General features: G+C 46.0%; 1 pseudogene; it reads left to right on the top strand.

Annotated features, from left to right (window-relative positions):
* Nucleotides 1-9897: 9897 nt before the first annotated feature.
* On the top strand, nucleotides 9898-10379 carry LOC138527895 (cold-inducible RNA-binding protein B-like; annotated as a pseudogene).
* Nucleotides 10380-10665: the final 286 nt, after the last annotated feature.

The following is a 10665-nucleotide window of genomic DNA, read 5'->3' as shown; positions in this document are numbered from 1 at the left end:
TGAACGCGATACAAATAAAATATATCATATCATACTTACTCACACTGATGGACAAGTATTCTAGATTTTCCATAGTAATGCATATGCCATCAGCAGCAGCCAAGGCAATAATTCCTTTACTAAATGATGCAATGATAGCACGTGGAATAGACCATGAAAACAGATGTCTGGCCACCATTTAATGGGAATGAATTTGCAGGCTTTGCAAAATCTATGAGAATGATGCAATGGAAGATCACACTCCTCTGGCCAAAAGCAAATGGAATGATGGAATGCTTCATGAACACCATCAAAAAGCTGCTGGGAAGGAGTGAGATGTGGAAGATGTTATTGTTGCAGGCATTGTGCTAAATGTTGCTCATGCTCGGATGAAAGGCCAGACCTAAGACTACCATGTCAGGGCCCCTAGTCACAGAAAAGACACGAGTAAATGAGAGAAAGGGATAAAGAAGCTAAGATAAAACTGAAGATCTACACAGAGCAGAGAAGGGGAAGTATAGGTGACCTAACAGAGGGTGACCGCATGTTTGCATTTGTCATGCGCACCTGGCAAAATAAATTGCATTTGGGCGCTGATCTTATATTAAGAAGCATATGACATGAGAAAGTGATGTAGTGATAATCAATGGAATAAATACGTTTTTAAAGCTTTGCAAAATAGGAATAGGGAGGTCATGTTTCTTAATCCTATGGGCAGAGAATTCCAAAATCAAGGCCCAAAAACAGAAAAACGTCTATCTCCTTTTTGAACATAGCAGGATAAATGTACCTTTACCAATGTTATGTCATCAGAACTGAGTGGTATCGAAAGCTGATGGTGGGAAATCTTATTGACGAGATATGGTGTGCCTTTCTGTTCACACATTTATGCATCAAGCAAGAGATCTTGAACTCGATTTGTTGGCTCACTGCCAACCGATGTAGAGAAGTTTGGCATTTTGTCACTGGTGTATATTTTGAGGCTTTGAAAATCATCCTGACTGCCGCATTTTGAGTCTTCGAAGTTGATATTTAGGAATGCCTATTAACATGGCATTAACGTAGTCCCATAGTGGACAATCTGACCGCAGCAATAGAGGAGAGTGATATACTGATTGAATAATGGTACTCATTTGATGATTAAAGCCCAAACCAGACTGTCTTTCCAGCATACTAAACTCATTCAACATAGTAGGAATTACTATTTATGCGTTGGTGAAGGAGAACCATACACAGACAGAACCCCCATTTAATCCTAACCACGTGATGATAAGTAATATGAAAAGAGCAATGGTCTTGGCAGAAACTGCAAAACGCATTATCTTCAGAAATGCGTATTGCTTCAAAAAGCATCAATCCCCAATCCGTATACCTGACAATGCCCTCAAGAGAGCAGAACTCCACTCTGAAGAGGATATTGTGAGATGCCAGAGGTGGACACCCATGACCTGAGAAGATCGAAATGTCGTAGAAATGTTGTAAGGCCTAGTACAGTAGTTGCCTGTCTGTTTCCATTTCCTTCCCACTTTCCCCCTCCCTTCCTTATCTATGTCTTAGCTCTTGCATTATCGAAAATGCCATCAGGCCGAGTAGTAGGATAGTTAATATCACATCCTTACAGTTCAGGGCCTGTAGGAATGTCATTGTTTTTTCCCTTGTTCCCTCCCTTGCCTTGAAGAGCTTTGAAACACATTGTTTATAGGCGCTATATACATAAATCCTCATATCATATCAAGGCGCCAGGTGAGATGAACTGAATGGCTCCTCAGAAGCATGTGTGAGAAGTATGGGAAGATTTAAACAAAGGAGAAGTTTGGCGATTGAACCTGGGGTAGATGTAAAACAGAGCTGGCTCTGATAATGGACATTACTTCCTGCAATCACGTATGGGCATAAACGTGGTGTGGAGAGGAGGCCACATGAGGAGGAGAAGATGAAAGGACCTGTGGGGAACAGCTCCATACGAGTAGGCCATGAAATGAATTACTGCACATGAGATCAGCCTGATCAGGTTATAATTCTTGCTGGTAAGCTGCTACACTTTGCACACACTTCTCCGATCCAGCCCAAAAAGATTTGTTTCATAGACCTACATTGTTTTAATCATTTTAAAAACAAAAAGTCATCACTTTACTACAATAAGACTATGTTAATATCAGTAGTTTTCAGACCATTTCACCTTGTTTTTAGAGCTGGCTAGAGAGAATGTTGCTCTCTGCCGGACCTCTTGCAGCAGTACATAGTGGGGACTTTGTTTCAATCAGATTCTCTTTGATGCATTACGTGAGTAGCATGGGGAAAGTTCTGTTAGGATGTCCACCATTTTTGCAGAAGCATGTACAATTGCGTCATTTGTTGAAAACAGCTTTTAAAAGCCGCTTTTGTTTCCACGCTGCTAGATACATAGATTTCTTTCTACTTTGGGCTTCATTAGGTTGTGGTTAAAGAAAATAATAAAGAGGCAACCAAACCACAACAATGAGCTTATCTATGACGCACAGGGTGGCCAATACTGGGTCATTGCAATTTAACTAAAGCAGCATTTTTACAAACACCATTTTAGCATGGTAATAAAAGCCTAACGATGTAATCTTTACTTGATGTGTGTGTTTCAACTCTTTGGTAATACTGAATATGCATTATGATCCCAATTCACGAAATTGCACAAGGGCCGCGCCCCGAGAAGGACCCTGCACGAGCAGTGGGGCCGAAAAATATTGAGCGCTTTGCGTATTCATGGATTCAAAGGCACATTACTAGCCGTCACAGAAGTAAAAACAAGCTGTGCGAGGAACGCCCACAACACGCCCCCACGCTCACCAAAAAGCAAGCTAGAGGCCAAACCAGGCGCAAGCCTCCAGGTCCACCCCTGATCCACCATCCAGTACCCCTGTGAGAAGACGCGCCCTCCCTCGCCAGGCCAGGCTGCAGCCCCGCAAGATTGCACACCTCACCTCACAAGCCCAGGCTGCACCCCTGCAAAAATGCGGGCCAATCCCTTGCAAGGCCAGACTGCAGCCCAACAAGATCACGCGCCTCACCTCGCAAGCCCAAGCTGCACCCCAGCGAAAACACAGGCCCTCCCTCACAAGGCCAGACTGCACCCCAGCAAAATCACACGCATCACCTCACAAGCCCTGGCTGCACCCCAGCGAAAACGCAGGCCCTACCTCACAAGGCCAGACTGCACCCCAGCAAAATCGCGTGCCTCACCTTGCAAGCCCAGGCTGCACCACAGCAAAAACACAGGCCCTTACTCGCAAGCCCAGGCTGCACCCCTGTGAAAAAAACGCGTGCCCTCCATCGCAAGCCCAGACTGCACCCCAGCGGAAATGTGAGTCCCCCTACACCCTCGGCCCCCATTCTGGCCGCATACCCCCCTACTGCACATCAACCACTTTAGCCCAGACACCACCCACCAGCCCCTCCGGTCTGGACACCACCAACCAAGGAGGCAGACGGGAATGTGCTGTGGAAGCAGCTGCTCCAGCCCCAAGGTGTCAGGCCATGCCCCAGGCCACTTGTGATCCACCATATGGATCCCAAACTGGTCCAAGCCACTCAGGGGTGGCAGCAAAAACTCATGGCACATGTGGCAAGAAGGCTAGGCCTGCACAGCAGGAACAGGCTCAACCTCATGACACGGCACAGGACACTAGCACGTTGAGGAAGGAAGATGAATTTCCAAGATGAACTCCAGCTCCTCATGGACTACATGGCCAGTCACCACTGAGACATGTGCCAGCAACCGGAAAGCACCCATACAACTGCTCAGCGTATGGTGCATTCGCAGCATGTCACAGGTGAGATCAACGCCTCTTCACCTGTCACACCAAGTCCAAGCTGGGTGCCAACCTGGCCTCTGCTCTGACAACTGGAGGGGGATCACCAGAGGAGGAGGAGCTGACCCAGCATGAAGAGGCTATGGGCAAATTCATACTTTTAGAGCAGGTGCAAGGCATGGAAGGCCTGGAAAATTATGAGGACACGTTCGGCGAGTGACCAACATTGTGCATCCTGAGTATGTGAAGTAATGCATCAGCACGATGTATAATTGTGGTGCACATCTGGCTGCATTGGAATGACTGCGCTGGGTGAACCATGTCATGTGGTGAACTGACTCCTGTCCAGTGGACACAATAGTGGATTCAAACCATGTGATGTACATCACTGGGACATGTCTGTTTGGCACTACTCATCCCCCACAGCCCACCCCCCACATCTGCCACATGATAACACTACGTGTGCACAGTTGTTTGCTGCTTCCTTCATGTGGGTGACCCTGCTCTGCTAGACATGTGCATGTATCCCAAATCCTAGTTACACTTCATGCCATGCAGGGTATTGAATCGCTTTTCACACATGTACGTATGTGCTGCAATGCCACATAGACCATCCAAGCTGACACATAACACGCCTTATGACATGCCCTGTGTGAGTGTGCATATGTTCAGACTGTACACATCCCTGCTGCCCAATGGCAATGACTTCAGAGGAAAATCATTGTGACGCATGCTCCCTGTTACCCTCCACACTCAGCCCACACTTTCTGTGCCAACGCCTGTCTCGCTCTTGTGCGTCACTGCACCTTGGTCATATCTACAAATACATTAACTTACTCCCTCCACTTTATGGACCTTGCCTAGTTGATCCTCTTACAGCCATACATCGCCTGAGACTATTTGCTGTTTTCATAACGTACGGCATGCTCCCTTTGTCTACAGTCCCTGTACCAAGACAACACTGGTGTGACATGTGATGGATGCGGCATTGTATGTGCATAGGTGTGGTGGCCTGTTGCCATGTAATGTAATTGCACATCACAGAGACACATGTCCATGCCCATTTCACTGGTATTAGTCAACAGTGTGCGGTAACATGGCCCCTAACATGATTCTTAACAACCCTGTTGGTTGGCAATGTGTCCACTGGCAGCATGGACCTGGGCACATAATTTGTTGGGCAGTCTGCATATGACATGCTCCCATTGCTTGTTGGCCATAGTGTGTGGATGGTGTATTTCTTCTGACTACGTAAACTGAATTTTGTTGCATGACAGCTATGTGATACACATGTTTGCTGTAGACACGTTGCAAATGACTCCACATGTCTATATCTCTGCAGGTGAGGATGCACCAGATGCAGAGGAGAAAGAGGAGAATGAAGAAGAGTCTGTGGTGCTTCAGACCACCAGTGGAGGATGTGGCATGGCAGGCCGTGAGAACCCACTGGTGCTCCAGGCCATCCTCGGCCATGCTGCGGACTCTTCTGAATCTTTGGACTCAGCTGGCTCTGATGTTGAACCGAATGTGCAGTCCTCAATGCTGGCCGAGGTGAGTGCACCAATGGGTGCAGCAGTTGGGGCCCATGAATCTACAGGGGGTCAGGTGCCTTCACAAGGCCAGTCAGTGGTGCCCCCCTGGCTGTCTGCAGTGGTTACGGCTGCCAGGCTGCCCTACCATGTATTGCATTCTGGTCCTGGGACAGATAGCCAAGGGAGTGTTGCAGACCTGCAGCCAAGGACAGGGTCATCACAGCAAGTGCCAGGCTCCATTGCATTAGGCAGGCGTGGGCCCCGGACACGTAAGGGATCTATGCAGGCTGGGCAGACATAGTGGGAGCAGAGTACTGGTGGCGCATATAGCAACACACCACCAGAGTGATCAAGGGAACGGAAACGTGACTTGAGCACTCTGAATGTGCGCTCCACCATGCCAGAGTCAATATATGGGCAATGTTGTACCTATCCTCGGCAGGTGTGTTGGGGTTGCATATGGGCATCATCATGCATGTGCTCAGAGGGTAGGCACTGTCCCCAGTAGATGTGAGAATGGTTGTCATTGGCATTTGTTGACAGTGTCTACTGGTCTGTGTGCAACAAGCATTCATGTGCAAGTCCATTCATACTCACCAGTGAGCCATGTGTGGCCATTCTTCCCAGCTTCCAGGGTCCATGTAGCGGGGACATCCTGAAGATGTAACTATCATGTGTGCAGGATACACTTCAGTAATGATGCCCTTGGCATAACACACAACCTGAACATTGATGGAGTGCCAATGTTTCCGGTTGCGTTAGATGTGCTCTGTTGCTCTAGGTGGACGTAGTGCAACATGGCTGCAATCGATAGCACCTAGCACTTTTGGAAAGTGCACCACCCCATAAAACTCCTGGACCACTGCTTGCCTTTCTGCCAGTGTTCTGGACATATAGATATGCTGGCAGACAGATGGTCGTGCAGTTATGATTGCCAACACCTGGTGTAGGCAGCAAGACTGCGTGGCCTGGGAGATGCCACCTATTATGGCGGTGGTCTGCTGGAATGACCCAGTGGCCAAAAAATGCAGAGCAGTGAGCGCCTTTTGCGAGGGGCTCAGTGCTTGGGAGCACATGGTGGGTGATGTGAGGTCATCTTCCCACTCCTTGACCAGGTCTAGGATGATATGGGGGGGGGGCATATAGCTGCTATAGACCTGGTCATCAGGCATCCCAAAAAGGCTGGTCCATGGGTGGAAGACCTGGGCCCTGGCCATCCTCCTCCTCCTGTGGTGTCCCTGGATGATCACTGCAACAAATGGTGCATTCATCGTGGCTGTATCGTGCGTTTGTTATGCTTGCGTGCTCTATATGCCTTTGTTAAGGTGCGTGTTGAGGTTTACGCCTGCTATCACGTGGCGTAGGTTTTCCAGGATTTGCGCATGCTTTTTCACGAGCCGACGATCCCTGTTCAATTCCATTAATACATTTATTTTGCGCACATATGGGTGGTGCGATTGTTTGACGGTGTAACGTCCCTCGTAACACCCACATTTTCTCTTGTTCTTCCTCATTCCACATGTTCTACCCCTTTTTAAGGTGGCTGCGAAGGCCCGGCCCACCCTCTTCTTAGAGTGTCGCACAAGGCATTCATTGAGTCACAGTGACGTGGCAGACTAGCGCGGATTCCTCGCAAGTCTGCAGTAAGCCCCGTGCATTGCTTTCCATGAATCGACGAACAGGGATTTTCACCCGATTTCGTGCGCAAGTCTTTTTTTTTCAACACAGATTATTCCATGAATTGGGCCCTATGTGTTTTCCTTGTTTGTGACAATCTTTAGCCGCAGCACAAATGACACATGTAATGAATTAATCACCACATTTTATATAGTGGGCATCATTACTGCTCCGCATATTTTAACTTTGAGCTATGTGGCATGTAATATAACATTACATTGCATTCAATTAACCTCTGCATTATATTATAAGAGCATATTTTTGTTTACAGACTGTTTTTGCAAGTCAATGTAATTTAATATTGCACAATATGTGGCCCAGGCAAGATCAGATGTAGTCCTTCTAGGCATCATGTATGGCCCTCCAAGTCTCAGGACGTTTAGAATAAAGTGTAACAAGCTTCCAGTTGTTTAATCTCTACACCATGAAAAAAAGCTAACAATGGATTGAAACAAGGTGCCACACATTAATTCACTGTGGGTCATTTGCAGATTGCCTACACATTAGGAAAAACCAATACCTGTACACACATTTGGCTTTAAGGGACACCAACCATTTTCCTATATACTAAACTCATTAAACCTAGTAGGGATTACTATTTATGTCGTAGGTATGAAAGCTCCATAACAAATGTTTGACATGGTGCATGATGCTGGGCAAGTTAAAATACAATGAAGTGCAATCTTGATTTATAAAAGCTCCCAAAAATATAAACAATTATAGTAAAAGTTACAATCGACAAACCCGTTCTTAGCTTTCATAACTGACTTTAAAAAAAAGTGCCATTTGGTATTGCTTTTCCAGTTAAACAGGGAAGTACACAAATATGCAATGATTAATATTAGGCCTTAAGAATGTAACAAACGCTAGTCTTATATTGTCACACTGTTCGGAAAGATTTCTGTATTGGCAACACTCCCTCCATAGTTCTCCATTTTGTTACGGGGAAACTGATAAGTCCTTCAGACTATCAGTGCTAGGAATCTGTCTTTACTTTTTGTAGTTTATTAATATTGCACACAGCATCTTACAATGCAGTGCCATGGGAATAATTTGTATATCCAGAGCCTTTTACACTTGGGATTTTTGGATACTTTTATGTGTGCCTAAAGACAAGTTGGTGGCAGCAATTGTATTGTTACCATTTTTGTGTTATTTCTAGTATGCACATTGATGTTGACTGCGTAAGGCTATTAAACGTGACTAATGCCCCCATCACTGTGCCTGCTTGACATGGGTAGCCAGAAGGGACCTGGCTGCTCTTACCAACTTTGCTTTGGCTAAAATGCACACATGCATTCTACACCTCTCTGATGAATGTTCCCATACCTGGACTCCTTTCTGCTGAAGGCATTCAACCTACAGTGCATTGGGACCATACCAATGGTGAAAGGAGCTATGCAAATGATGATGATGATGATGATGATGATTGGGAGGAAAGAATAGGAATCATAACAAGAAGGTGAAGGAATTCAGTGCAGTGCAGACTTATGATGTTTTGCAAATAGTACATTCGGAAATGGGGTGCAAGCCATTGGGAAGAAAGCAATCAGCACAGCAGTGAATTCTGGTATTAGAGATGTTTTATCACAGTGTATCCTTATGTTACAATCAGCACTGTAAAGTGGGTTTACTCTTGCAGAGCAGCCCTGGGATCCTAGGAAAACAATATGTATGGAGCGCTTATGCTCCATTATCTACCCTTCATTCCCAATAAATCATCCCACAAAAAGGACATAGCTCCTACTAACAACCACTTGGTCCTGACAGGGTTATTGCTTGGAGGCTGGCTACAGACTTTGGGGTTTACATGCTGGGTGCGCATACGTTTCTATAACTTTATGTGCCCCTTCTCTCTCATCATTTTGCAACTTCAAATGTCCCACATTGCAACCTATCTCTACCTGCAACATTTCTGGTGTCTAAAAACTGAAAAAAGAAGATTTTCCATAGATAGCGTATGTAGCAGGAATTGTTGGTTTCCTTTGAAGAGAGGGTCCCTGGAAGGCCCTTCTTGACACCTATAATCATGACATCCCGAAGAGGCATAAATGCAAGATGCCAGTCACTGTTTGGCCAGCCCCAAGATGGGCCAGTGACTTCTACATATGAGAACGGATATTCTCTCAGACAACCATTCAAACCGTATCCATCTGACATCTTCATAGATACAGGTGCTTCAACACTGGACCTGGTTGACTAATGATAAACATCCAGCAGTGCTGACATCATTAGAGACACCACAACATGGTAACATTAGCCACAAAGCAAACTCACATACCTGCACGAAGTTACACGGACACAAACATGCACACACGGTGAACATGCTTAAGCAGTTCTGTAGATAGAGAACAGATACATACACATACTGTCAGAAGCCTTTCCATTTCATTAGCAAAACGCAGAGACGCAAGAAAGCAAGAGATGCAGAGCAATCTTGCAGCCGCTTATTGCACCTAACCATATGGAACTACAGGGTCGAATAAGGAACCTGGAAGGACCAAGTACCACGAACCCATAAAGAAAATAATCCGATATAGTCATATAGAAATCATAGCCTAACTATAGTAGAATTACATGAAACCATAGGCCCCAAAATATTGGATGAAGGAAAACAGATGTTGCAGCACACTGTCCAGCGCTGGTGCTCACAGCCAAGGTCAGAGATGAGCAGAACATTCCTGTCTCCAGGGACAGGGAGCCACCTGCAAAATAGCAGAATAAATACTCATTAATAGCAGACAGAAAAGCTCAATTTTGCAGTCTTCACCCAAGTGATCCGGCCAAGCCGAACAATAGTAATTTACCTGTGGTGGGAAGAGGAGCAGTTCCCAGCGAAGCAGGTAAGAACTGATACATGTACCGTCTTCCACCGGACCTTCACCATAGGCTTGGAGTAGCAGCAAGAACACAGAAAAGATATTATCATGTCTTCTGATGATAGCAAACTCTTTGTTGGTGGTCTCAGCTTTGAGATGGACATGCAGAACTTGGAACAAGATTTTGCCAAGTATGGGCAAATTCAAAATGTTGCAGTGGTGAAGGGCCGAGAGATGCAGTATTCCCGGGGCTTTGGCTTTGTCATGTTTGAGAACCAGGAGGATCCTAAAGATGCGCTGCAGGCCATGAATGGAAAGACTCTGGATGGTCGTCAAATTTGAGTTGACCAGGCAGGCAAATCGGAGCGAGGTAGTCACAGAGGCTACAGAGGAAGGTCTTCTGGCGGCAGAGGTTTTCGTGGAGGCAGAGGTGAAGGTGCGATAGCTATGGTAGCAGTCGTTTTGACTCCTTGAGTGGAGGATGCAGAGGTGGTGGATATGGTGGATCCAGAGATTATTACAGCAGTGGCAGGAGTCAAGGTGGATATGATTGCTCCGGGGCATCCTATAGATACAGTTATGATAGTTAAAGGGCGAAGGAACTAAATTATGCGTGCTTTGACTGGATGCGTGAAGTTGCTGAATCCACTCCAGGATCACAAGTTGCCAAGGAAAGGTTTAGTCGGGTATGCAGAAAGAAACTTGTGGAGCTTATGGTGCAATGTTCTTAAATAAACATTCTGAACTTGTAAAAAAAAAAGAACTGATACATGTGTTGTTTTACAACATTGCAACCTGCAGGCACTCTCTAAGGTGAGATGGTTATACCAGTAGCAACAATGGGGACACAAAGGCCTGATTCACAGAAGCGTTTTA

The sequence above is a fragment of the Ambystoma mexicanum genome, chromosome 7q (genome assembly GCF_040938575.1).
Source record: "Ambystoma mexicanum isolate Mex_15411 chromosome 7q, UKY_AmexF1_1, whole genome shotgun sequence".
In the NCBI taxonomy this organism is placed as follows: Eukaryota; Metazoa; Chordata; class Amphibia; order Caudata; family Ambystomatidae; genus Ambystoma; species Ambystoma mexicanum.
This window is presented reverse-complemented; position numbering and strand designations above follow the sequence as displayed.